The sequence below is a fragment of the Perna viridis genome, chromosome 2 (genome assembly GCF_037379345.1).
Source record: "Perna viridis isolate PV_CMFRI_1.1 ecotype Kerala chromosome 2, ASM3737934v1, whole genome shotgun sequence".
Classification (NCBI taxonomy): domain Eukaryota; kingdom Metazoa; phylum Mollusca; class Bivalvia; order Mytilida; family Mytilidae; genus Perna; species Perna viridis.
This window is the reverse complement of record NC_142446.1, coordinates 67,504,138-67,517,650: the sequence shown is the minus strand read 5'-3', so window position 1 is coordinate 67,517,650 and position 13,513 is coordinate 67,504,138. Positions and strand designations below refer to the sequence as shown.

Sequence of the window (13,513 nt, the reverse complement as noted above, 5' to 3'; positions counted from 1 at the left end):
GCCTTCTAGTTACACATTGAAATACTACATACAAAAATCTTAATATTTATACCCCAAACAAATACTACTCACCAGTGGAAAATTTTGAACATCCAACTCACAAATACAAATTTTAACCAATAACAGTCAGTGAGCAGATTTTAGGCTAAATGTGTAGTAAATGCAAAATGCAATGAAGCGTATAGTAACTCAGATCACTGTAGACAATAGATCAAATTTAATGAAATGAAATATAACGAAAGACATAATAATAAAGGTAATAAAAATTATCTTGTCCACATTGCTAATCCGTATTTCAGGCCGATACAATAAACAGCATGAACGACTTCAAGTTGTTCCATGCATGCACATGTATTTGTACTCCGTTAGTATAGTAACCTTGATTAATTCGCCTGGATAAAAGTAAAAGTTGAACATTTGTTCAAACATTTGTTGACCGTGTTCGCGAATGGAGGTCTTACAGCAGGCTTCACATGGGTTTTATACATAAATTATGATAGACGGGCTTGTCATCGGATTAAAATAAAAATATATCATCCAGAGCCCATATAACGGTTGCGCATAGTATATGTAGTAGTCTACATGACTTTGGTGCATTGATCTTTGGTTTAATTATAAAAATCGCGACTTATGTTCAACTTGTTCCAATTGTTTGAAAATATCTGGAGACAAATTTATCTACCTGACCATAAATAATAAAATAAAGATGAAAATAAAAATCTCATCAATTATCTTTTATTTTAATATTGGGTTCTAATGATTCGAATTGCGCAAAAAAAGGTGTCTTAGACATTGCAAAATATGGAGAATAAGAACGGAAACAAGTTCTTTCCCTTGCTTACACCGGAAATCAGAACTGACCTTTACCACATTTCACACAAGATTAAATACCGTGAAACATACATTACATTTCTAGGGTAGGGGTAATATTTTCAACATTTTTTGAGAATCCTTTCTTAAAAATTAGTTTTTCGTGGTTTATTTTTGTGGGAAATTAAATTATCTATCGAGTGATACCAAATTTGAGACGTTTTAGTTGAGCAATAATTTGTTGAGTCGAATTTATGTGACTTTCGACCGAAAAATCGAAAATCCCATTTTTCGCATTTTTTGATAAATTCTGACTACGGAAATCGTCACAGATCATCAAAAGAACCCCAAATGTATAAATTGTGGTAATACTAAACAGAAAATACCCAATAAGCCATTTTTTACCGAAGCATAAATATTCTAAGGGTTTTGACATTGAAAAATATATCAATTTACGCGATTTTTCGGCGGGGTAGGGGTTTTCATTTTACCGCAAAACCCTAAGTGATATCACAACTTTCTTGGTATCATTGTAAAGCTCAGACATTGGGCTACATGATAATGTAATATATGTCTGTTTCCTTCATCCTGTAGGAAGAAGTTCGAAGAATCAACAAACTTAAAAAATAATTTTTTGCCTCAACGAGGTATAAAAAGTAGCCACAAAATACAAAAATGCTTCAGTTAAATTTTTGGCGACAAAAATATTCTTAAATGGGAGGTATAATGGTATCTGAAAATCATATTTTGGTTGATGAGTGGGGGTACACCGGGGGGGGGTATCTCATCCCACGTACTACTTCGTTTATTCACGATAACATGAATAAAAAACTTATCCGATCTTTATGACATTTTAACACATCGTTTCTAGGGACATGGCTGAGGGCCTCATGTTTTTTTTGTGGTTTTTGCCCCACCTTTTTTTAAAAATAAGTTATAAAAAATTGGGTTAATGGGTGTTATCATTAAAATTGATAGAAAAAAATGCTTTTGATGATTAAAAAATCTGATTGAAAAATGCAGGCAGGAACTTTCGCAAAGAGTCCAATTTAAAAAAAAAGACTGTGTCTCTTTTGAAATTCTGGTTGTTTTAAAAGTTGTTTACTAGGTAGACTTATCTTTAATCTTTTTGAAGTTAAAGGGTAAGAAATCCGGTCACACTAAAAAAAATCAACACTTTTTAATTTTTTGGTCTGATTTTTTAAGTATTTTGTATAATAATTGGATTCCTGTCTGCATTTTTCAGTTAGATTTCAAATATCTCTTACGATTTTCGAGTTGTATTTGGCCAAAGGGCCCAGAGCCCAAACAATTACCTTCTGTATATATATATGGTCCGATTTTGATTTTTTTATTGAATTCTCTATAAAAATCCATGTCTACGGTTTACAATTAGATTTCAGATATCACTTACGGTATTCAAGTTACATTTTTAATGGGCCATATAAGACAGCGCCCAAAAAAAATAATTTTTTTAAATTGGACTCTTTTGATGGTTCCTGTCTGCATTTTTCAATACGATTTCAGATACCTCTTACAATTTTCGAGTTTTCACCTTTTATTGAATTTCAAATTTTGTGCCAGTTTTTATGGACAAAGCCAGTTGTTGTGTCCGTAATAAACTATAAATACTTATGCTCAAGAGTATCAATTCTAGTATTCTGCCCACACTCGCCCAAAGTGAATAGATTCAACATGCTGTGGTTGTATCAAGCTCTTTATTTCATATGCAAAGTAAAATTCAATCGGTGCATGTACAGTACTGCAAAGAAGATTTATTATCCAGAATTGAATATTCGTAGATAATTATCTTCTCCAAAGTTCACCAGGAAGACATCTAACTGCAACATTTACCTATCATTTAATACGTCCATTTAAATTATTATATTATTGTTGGGCTTAACTGTCAAGATATCAAACAATAACGCTTATTTCCGCAACGTCAAAGTTGTAGAATTATATTTAGTAAAGTTTGAAATTCCAGCTCGAACACCTAGACCTTAATTACATTAAAACTATATTAAAACGTTCTATGGAATGAAACTATATAATGATAACAAATAGAGCCTGGATGGTCGAAGATATATAATTATACCCATCTTTTAATTAGCGTATTGATCAATTCTGTATTGATATATAAATACATTCACGGTCATGTGATGTCGTAAAAAAAGAGGCCAGTAGGTATATTAATCCACGTTGCTGCCATTGCGCCTCTGCAAATTTGACATTCAAACTAGGAATTCCCATTAAACCTTTTTTCCTCGCGATCGTACGCCAAAATTACGCAAAAAATATAAGTGACGCTAATACACCTCCGTAATGATCTCACAACAGAGAAATTAGCGTGAGGAAAAATGCACCATGCAAAGATCAATCAAATTAAGGACGGCCCAAACCGTTTCTAACTTTGGTATTATTCAAGGAATGTTTCTAAAGATGAGATTTGTGCATTGCTTGATTTCAGATACAAAGATGAAGATTAATATCGCCTGAGTTATTTAATTTCAAAGATAACAACGTTTGTTGATTACAATGCGAAACAAAATTCTTTACGACAATGCCTATAGCGGGCTTCTTTCTAATGCCACACTTGTCATGAAAACCATGTGTCATTAACCCGAGACTATTAAATACTTGTATACTAATAATTTCAAAACTGTTTTAATAATATTAAACCTGTCCTCAACCATCAATGGTTCCTTCCTCAAAATTATTTTAACTGTTAAAAGGGGATGGACTGTCCGTTTAATATTCGGTTGTATGTACTTTTCTAATTTTATGTTTATTGTGTATTTTTTGTTTTCTTTCTACATTAATCCTTGTACTTGTCACAAACTATATATTATATTTCATAACAATAAATATTGAACTGAATTAAATTGAAATATAGGGACTCAGTTCTAATTGACCCCCTCTTGGAATACGTCACTGCTTCCCCTCCTTTTTTCCAAATCTCAATCAAATTTTCTATAAACCTTCTTTGTCTGAATAATAACAACATGCATCGTAAACGGAGGAGCCCCTTGGTACAATGTTAAAACAATTTCAAACAAGGCATTTCGACCTCAACCTCGTGCGACCCCTCTCAAACATGGAGAAAGGTGCAATGATATAAGGGAATACTTTTTCACAGCATTATTAATCATTATTAATTGCCTAATCGAACGGAACTCAAAACCATTAAAACTATTCCTAAAATTAGCAAATGTACAACTAAATTCATATACAGAATGAGTCACTTCAAAACAAGGTAACCTTGCAAACGTTATTTTTAATTCCATGAATGTACAATGTACGTACTGTGGGGGGTATTTATACAAATGAATGTCAAATTAGTTTCTATTTACCGAAAAAACAAAAAGCGACAACATTTCCCTAAAAATTGAAAATTTAGCAGTAAAAAATACACTTACCTTGTATTTCTATAATGTCTTTCTATTACTCATTAAGCATGTCATTGTACCTACAATTGTAAGGTAAATCTTGTCAATAAACGACAGGTGTCAAGATGTAAATAGGTGTATGCCCATGTACATGGTGTAATCATACTAAAACAAAGCTTACATACAATGTGTATGATATGGAAAAAAGGGGGGATCGCTGATTTATCGTAGTCTAAGCCTCGATAGAAAATTGTCTCGATGTTAAATTATCTATTACGTTCAGCAATAATTGCTAAAACTCTATTTCGTTTAGTAAAAAATATTTTTTAATTTTACTACATGTCGTGAACTGCGTACACAAGTCTTTAATACTCTGAACAATGTCCACCTTTGGACCGTCGGTAAAAAAAACGAATAGACTAATTAAAATTAGGTCTTCCGATTTTATATGTTTTCCCGGACAGAAAAAAAAACGTAAGGTCTCATTCTAATCAGATTGAAAAAAAAAACATTCAAACAAGAGAGTGGAGAAACCGTGTAATCCCAGAGAGCATTGGAGGAGAATCTGTTTCTCCCACGAAATCCGTATAAAAGCTCGGAAATGTAAAATGACGGGAAACTTTTCGCAGAAATTTAATCACCTCTCGGTGGTTAAAAAGTGACGTGCATTTTTAATCAACGGCTTAGAATGGAAGAAAAGACATACATCTACAAATATTTATGATGTTCCATCTTGAACTTTCTTAATCAATTAAATTGAATTTCTGTTCACATTCATAAGTTTTCTTCTACATTTTAATTTATTTTTTGAACATGTATAAAAAAGAAACACTGATATCAACTATTATTTAAAGAACTTCAGGCATTTTGTTACATGTACCGACAGCTGTTGCCAAAGTCCATTGATTTTTTGGTAAATAACAATACAAAACGACGAATTAGATAGAATATCATTTGATTTTTTAGCTCACCTGGCCAAAGGCCAAGTGAGCTTATGCCATCACTTGGCGTCCGTCGTCGTCGTGGACAAATTTTTAAAAATCTTCTCCTCTGAAACGACTTGACTGACAGCTTTAAACTTGGCATGATTGTTTCTTAGGGTGTTCTGCACAAAATGACCGTTGGGTCTTTTGATCCATGAAAAAACATGGCCGCCGTTACTAAAAATAGAACATAGGGTCAGGTGGCAGTTTTTTTTTTGCAAATAACTCAAAAACCGTTGCCTTTTGCAAATTTCTGGCGTGTGTAATATTGTTCAGCATCATGAGACGGACCTATGCCAAACTTTTCAGAACAATTGGTCAACTGATGTAGGAGATACGACCCCTGAAACAGTTTTTTTTGCATTTTTCTTCTTCTCAAAATCCATCGCACAGAATTCAATGAAAGTTGGCATATATGTTCCCAAACAAAATGACCATTGGGATTGTTGATTCATGAAAAAACATTGCCGCCGTTACTAAAAATAGAACATAGGAGTCAGATGGCAGTGTTTTGCAAATAACTCAAATTCCGTTGCCTTTAGCAAATTTCTGGCATGGATAATATTGTTTAGCATCATGAGACGGACCTATGCCGAAATTTTCAAAACGATTGGTCTACTGATGTAGGAGTTACGGCCCCTGAAACAGTTTTTTTTGTTTGTATTTTCGCATGTGCAACTTTGAAAATCTTCTTCTCAAAATCCATTGCACAGAATTCAACGAAAGTTGGCATTTATGTTTCTTAGGGTATCCCACACAAAATGACCATAGGGATTGTTGATTTATGAAAAACATGGCCGCTGTTACTAAAAATAGAACGTATGGGTCATATGGCAGTTTTTTTCAAATAAATCAAAAACCGTTGCCTTAGCAAATTTCTGGCATAGGGTAAAATTATTAAGGATCATGAGAAGGACCTATGCCGAAATTTTCTAAACCATTCATTGACTAATGTAGGAGTTGCGACCCCTGAAACATTTTTTTTGTTGTTTTTTTTTTTCATATGTACAACTTTGAAAATCTTCTTCTCTAAAACCATTTAAGATCATTGATTGAAAATAAGCATTATAGTTCTTTTAGTGTATTGTGCTCAAAATGACTGTAGTGATTTTTAATCCGTGAATAGATATGGCTGCTTATACTAAAAATGACACTTACGGGTCATAAGACAGGTTTTTGAAAAGAGGTCAAAAATTGTTGCCTTTAGCAAAATTCTGGTTCAGGTCATGAAAATGCTATTAAATGCATTTCTTGCATTTGACAATTTAGTTGATTTTAACTTAGCCTGTCTCATTCCTCAAGTTTTCCAAATAAGCAAATGGTTAACCAGGTGAGCGATTCAGACTCTCTTGAGCCTTTAGTTTACATGTTACTTGACATAATATCTCAGAAACACTCACATCAATTCAAAAACTTGTTCGAGGGTTTATATGAGTCGATGGGTGTAAATGTAAATCAAATTCTATATCTTTTATGGAAATTCATTAAAAGTCACTATAATGTCGGCTGAATTTTTAGGAAACTTGACCAAACATTTCAAGTAGTCAACACATTCATTTCAAAATAAACAAATTCTATACACAAAGAACCCACTTCGCTGATTTCTGAACATGCTCGTGTTTTGATCATTTTTTATTTATAATATTGAAATACTTCGTATCGACTGTGAGTGTATACTAGTGTAATACAACGTCGCTACTATCGAAGACGCTGTCTGCTCAATGCTAAATAAATGTCGACAGCAGAAATAAAGTTATGTATAAAATTCTAAAAAAAGATAATTTGAAACTAATACCACTAATTCCGAAGATGCGAAAGGAACAGTTGATGCCAAAAGTATATCGAATGATCTTGTACGCACATCATAATATATCATTCACCATGAAAACTGATTTGTTCAACGTGTCATAGTCTTCCTGTCCTCTTGGGTCTACCCTGGACTTGCCTTCATATGAGCAACTCGGTGGGTGTTTCTAAAAAAAGCAGAAGACGCTTACCCTACCGGTGCACCTTGTGCATACTACCAGTTTTTAGTGGAGTTGTTCATTTACTTTTGTTACTTTGTATGTATTTTGCTTGTTTCATGTTCTTTGTTGTGTGTGTATGGTCTTTGTCCCTAGATTATATTCTTTTGATTTCCGTTGGATCCTTGGTTCCTTGAATACTCTCTTACATGTTTGACACAAAAGAGTTGGTAACTAACGTATAGTTTGTCATTTCAGAAAAAATAGTACTATTTATAAGAGTTACATTAAGTTAATCATAAATTCAGGATCAACAATTTACTTCCCACGGGAAAAGAAAGTTTTACGATGCATAATATACGGTATGTTTTATAACTCTTGAAATAAAAGAATTCCCAACCCAAACAGATCAATTCAGAAATAACATTTACAACTATGATTAAAACGCATTGATATCTTTTAAGATGGATGTAAAGTTTTTAATCAAGTATTATTGGGAAATATTCAATAGTAGTTTCCGACACTGACTGATAAAATGTTAACATACACATGTAGGGTTAAGTTATTTTGTGCGTCAGTAAATTCTGCTTTTAAAGGAGGTAGACCTAGGGTAAGGGACATAACTCTTACCAATTACTGGAATGTTTGTATTTAACATGTTAAATTAATCTCATGTAAGTTATATTGATTTCATTCTGTTTCAAATGAAAGCTTGATAAACTTTAGTGAAATTGAATGTCACCGATTTCAAGAGTTATGTCCCTTATCCTAGTTCTACTTGCTTAATTAGTACTTTTAAACATTTGTTTTATATTGTCGCTGAAGCAATAATACTATATTGCTTACATGCACGAGAGTTGTATGATCATAAATAAAAATTTTCTTAATTGTTCATAATTTCAAACACCTATAATAATTTCATATCATAAGTATCGAAATTGACAAAATATGCAAAAGCGGTTCCATGTAGTTCCGGTGGTTGGAACCATTCCACAAGTCGGAAATGATTGTTAATTTTGTGTAAAATTTCAAAATTAAGCAAGTAAAATCATTTCAAAATCTCAGAATCTCCGAGCGCATAAATTTATGAAGTGGCACAATAATTGTAGAAAATCGACATAGTATGCAAAATAATTTTTCATCAAGATCATTTTCGAAACTGAATAACCATCATAGGCGGTTTCAAGTGGCTTATCAAATTGCAAACATCCTGAAAATAATGAAATAGTGTGTAAACGCACACATTAAAATGTGCTGATCAAAGATTTTTTTGTGGGCCCTCGGTGCTCCCTACCTTAGGAGATTCTCAGGATCCAGCACTGGCTATGTTTATTCTATGTAATTAAAGGATTCATCAAACAGGTATTTTATGTTTGTTACGTAATTTGTGCAAACCTTGATTCGTGAAAGAACAAATAATATTAAGGAATGCTATTCTTTTTCTGACAAATCACTAAGTGCATGCACAAGATGACAAATTGACACACCATAATTCTTCAACAAAAACAAACAACAGAGGCTTAAAAAACAAGAACCGCTTTTATCCTTAGTTTGTTTTCTTCTAAAGAATCTACTTTTAACTTTTAAATTAACACACTTGATTAAGAGATAACGACAGAAATATAGTTCAAATGCTGATATACATGTATGCTGACATCTACTTCCTTGTTAAAAACTAAGACGTTAATCACTCCCCACTACCAATGAACGATTGATTGATGTAACTCAAACTAGTGTACTTGATATATATATAACCTATTAACTCAGCAGTTGATTCTATAAATCGATTTGTATTTACCCTGCCGGTGCGCCTAATTCTTTCAAGGTTTGCTCCATATAGCAAAGTATTGCAGTAGATGGAGCCTTTATGATGTGTTCAAAATTAAAAATATTGCGAGGCTGTAAATATCAATCGATCATAGAAATGACATATAAAGAGGAATGCTGAAGCTGTCTGCAGATATTTCATGCAGGCCCTAGCGGATCCAAATGTGTAAGAAAGGGGGCAGTGGATCCAATCAAGAAACTTATATAGAGAAAGGGATTCCAAGCGATCATTTGCCACGCATTTTTATTTTTTGTCAAACGTTGTACAAAGGGAAGGATTAACCCCCCCCCCTGAAACCATCCCAATGTATCACTCACTGTATCGTGTATTTTTAGCACGGTAACCCTCTCGAGACATCGGAAACCCGGAGATGGATGACAAATAAAAAAATACAACTGCTTAGACGATAGCATAGAATTTCGATAATGCATTTCTCGGGAATGGTGTCAGTCTTTTGTCTGGTGATATTGCTTTTTCTAATATCATTCTATATGGCTATTTTGGCCATGTATGAAGATAATAGAGCCGCGGGTGCTCCAGGGCCTTAAAAATTGATGAAATTATGTTTTAAGAATTTGGCATTTATGTTAATGTACGTGTGTCTCAAACCAGGTGCATAATAAACTAAGCACTTTAAATGGCACATAGCTATCTATGCGATGCCTTATCAACTGACGACTGTAGCTAGTTGTGAGGGACAAGTATATCAGGAGATTATTATTTCAATGATTGTAGCGGCTTTAGTTTGAATGATTTGACAGACAGCTTCGAACTGGAGGTCGATAAATTGAATTTCAACTTGAAAATATAGAAACTGGTAAAGGTCAACTAGCAGTTTGTTGTTCAATTACACAGTATGTCAGAGAGTTTTGTATTCATTTATCTCGGCGTTCCATGTAAACCGACATCGAAGCTGAATATTACGCAAACTGGCGCACTACCACGACACATCATAAAATTGGTGTGTAGTTTTAGTAATTACCTTCGTAATCAGACTTGTGAATTTAAAAATAAATGAAAAATACAGACCATTTACAAAAATAAGCTTATGTCTAGATGCGTTTGAATTCAGTCCCCGTATTTTCCTTTTCCCCAATATTTGGCAATTTGACGATTGTATGAGGCGTAAAAATTTAAAAGAGTAATCAAGAAAACCAAGGTTATAGCGGTAATCAAAAGAATGAAATCCAGGGACAAAGACCAGACATGGAAAACAGACACACACAACAAAGAACATAAAGTAACTAAAATCATACATACAAAGTAACAAAAGTAAATGAGCAACTCGGACTCCACTAAAAACTGGGAGCATGGACCAGGTGCACCGGTAGGGTAAGCATCCTCTGCTTTTCTAGAAACACCCGCCGAGTTGCTCATAAAAAGTCTAGTCCGGGGTAAACAAATGAGGAAAGGCAAACTATGACCCGTTGAATAAATCAGTTTTCATGGTGCTGATGGATACATCATAACGATCCACGAGTTCATGATGACGACCATAAAACTTCTGTAGTGATGACTTCAATCCTGTAGCAACATAACCCTGTTCCAGAAGCCTATTTGTTAGACTTCTAGCGCGATACAAAAAGTCTGCGTAGTTTCGGCAAGCTCTGGCATAACGTATGAGTTGTGATATGAACACTCCATACGCAGGAGCCGAAGGGATGTTGCCACAGATGAAAGGAAAGTTGACAATTCTGAATGAAAAGTCATCACGTTTGTCGTGAAGTTTGGTCAATAGTTTTCCTTTACCATTGATTTCTAAGTGTAGGTCAAGATATGAGGCTGACCTCACAGTATCTGTAGTATCCTTTATCTCAAGTTCTTTTGGGTAGATGCGATGTATCAAATCCCCGAAATTAGGATTGTTTAAAGATAATACGTCATCTATATAGCGGAAATTGAGATTGAAGGATCTAGCCAAACGATATTCTTTCTTTCTGATCAAATCAACTATAAAGTCAGCCTCATAAGAGTGAAGAGATAGGTCAGCAAGTAAAGGAGCACAATTTGTTCCCATTGGAATGCCGACCGTTTGTTGAAAAAAACACATCCGCCGCACTGGACAAATATGTTGTCGATTAAAAATTCATTCAAACAATCCATATAAATTGATTCGATACATGAGCACGTAGATTTACATATAGTTATAGACGTAAAATATCTCTACAGCACAAAAGTAATGTAATATCTGTCATGTACAAGGTGAAGGTCACTTCCTCCCTCTTAACTGCATTTAATGTAAAAGTTTTCAGACTTACAGTTTTAAATTATATAAGAGATCATTATGATATTACCTTTTTTTATCTTAGTCACCTTTGGAAAATTGACTTTCTAATCGATCCTGATAAAGAGGGTTTGCTTAATTTTGGTATTTTTACAACTGTCACTTACATTGAAAATACGAAGTTAATGTTGCACACGACTTGTATATATGTATACATTGTATCAGTTACTTATCGATACTGGTCATGTTTTTTTTCTTTCTTGCGTAGCCTTGTGAAGTATACATTTACTAATTAAGTTATCATTTCAGTAAAAGTAAAATATTTTTTTTGTTATAGTTCCTCTTTAAACAAATACTTGTACATGCAGCAGTAACGATTGACATAATTAACAAAGCAACAGAAGATACTATAATTTTGTTTAAAGAAACACCATCTATGTCTTTAGTATCATTTACTATTTCTTATTTCATTATTCTTTACTAACGTTGTTTCTTTGTTTTCTGGTATTTAAACGACACACATTTTGTTTGCGGAAATAAAAAAAAAGAAACAAGTGGATGCTGCAATTAACATAATAGAGTAATCAGATATAAAAAGCATAATTGTAAACAATGCGCTGCATGAAGAATATTAGATGAGATATCCGCCAATGGCATCTAAACTCATACAATCTATAACATCTTACAGACCGGTATCAAGAGATTTTAGAAAATGGGTTTAGGAAAAAAGGGCTGTTTCAGGGTATTATTGGAACATTTTGCATTAAACCAATGATACCTTCCAGCAAATGGAGGGGTTCCAACAATGGGACCTCCTGAATCCGCAACTGCCTGTATGTCACATCCCCTTTACAGAGCATAAACATTTATTCCAACCATGGGATTCCTTGGATCCACAACTATTTGTATGTCACATTCCCTTTACAGAGCATAAACATTTATTCTTTTTTAAATTTTATACAATGTACACTTACTTGCCTTTCCGACTATCAGGGAAACGATTAAAACCCAAGCTTAAACATAAGAATATGAATCCACATAAAATACATAAACTTCCTGCTAAAATTGTCAAGAAACTCAGCACACTTATATGATGCACGCAATAAAGGAAATAAACTATACTCACAAGTATATCACTTTATTTTACCGGTCAAGGGAAATATTCTTATGATTATTTATAAATACTCCTTCCTTTTAAACATTAATTTAAATTTAAGTTCACATGATTGCGAAATGTATTAATTTTCTTTAAAAAAATACCATATTTACGTCTAAGAAAGTGACGACTCTATTCGCTACACCGCTCCATCGGATCAAATTGATACAGGGAAAATAACGTAAGCATAGAAGGGTCTGAAAAATTCCTAACGACGTTAGAACAGTCAAATTTGCTTCGCAAATTACTTGTCCGACACTTGTTCTAATACTACACTTTAATCAATAAGGCCCATTCGATACCATTATTTGAGTTGCACGAGAAACTTGTTTGCATACCGAAATGATTTCAATTTATTGGTTGGTAAGTCAAAATATAAATTTATAGTCTAAGTGACTGTGTTGATATACTGCACCACCTCGACAAGCATTGGTTCTTTCGTAAATATAATAAACCCACATTATTTGTCGTACCGTGTAATAATTATTGTAAATCATTCAATAAATGTCATTGAAAAGATCAGGCAGGTGGTGACACCTAAAAATATGGAACTTTTTATTACTGAAATGCAATCAACAAATCTACAAAAAAAAACTGTCAAACATGACAGGAGTATGTTCAATTTATATCGAATTAACACTATTTGAGTTTCATAACAATCCTGCACGTGGTTAAGGAGAAGTTGTGGACAACGCATTATATCAAGTTTTCCGGAAAAATTCCTTAGTTCCAACGGTCAACATTTCTATAATTTTTGCATAAACATAAATCCCGATAATATGTTCTATAAGGTAACTTAAACGCTGTCAAATTTCTTAGCAATCCTGCAAGTTGTTGAGGAGGAGTTGCGGACAACAAATTAGACTAAATTTTGTTAAGCTTAACAGCCATTATTTCTATTTTTTTTTGTCCAAACATAAATTCCTGACAGTATGCACATCTTCACATGGTTATATTACATCCTACAAAGTTTCATAACAATGCTACAAGGTGTTTCGAAAAACAGGGTGAAACCTATATACCCCTCCCCAAACTTCGTTTCCGGGGGTATTATAAAATCAATCAAACATTTAAGTCTTAAAATGGAGAAAATATGGCGAATGATAGAATGACACGAGCATTCGTTGAGTGATCATCTCCTGTTTACTGGCATTATCTGAGT

General features: G+C 33.5%; 1 protein-coding gene across 10 annotated transcripts in view; it reads right to left on the bottom strand.

Moving 5' to 3' along the window:
• LOC148626609 (beta-1,4-mannosylglycolipid beta-1,3-N-acetylglucosaminyltransferase brn-like) overlaps positions 1–13,513 on the bottom strand; it is a 78,289-nt gene that overhangs the window by 44,663 nt on the left and 20,113 nt on the right. For 8 of the 10 annotated variants that reach the window (XR_015920122.1, XR_015920121.1, XR_015920123.1 and 5 more), the window contains one exon: positions 4,227–4,276. The exons of 1 other annotated variant lie outside the window; for it this stretch is intronic. The gene's annotated coding sequence lies outside the window, so the exon portion shown is untranslated. Of the gene's footprint in view, positions 1–4,226; positions 4,277–12,169; positions 12,261–13,513 lie in introns of those variants that run through there. One more of the 10 variants, XM_088570770.1, reaches the window with a different exon arrangement.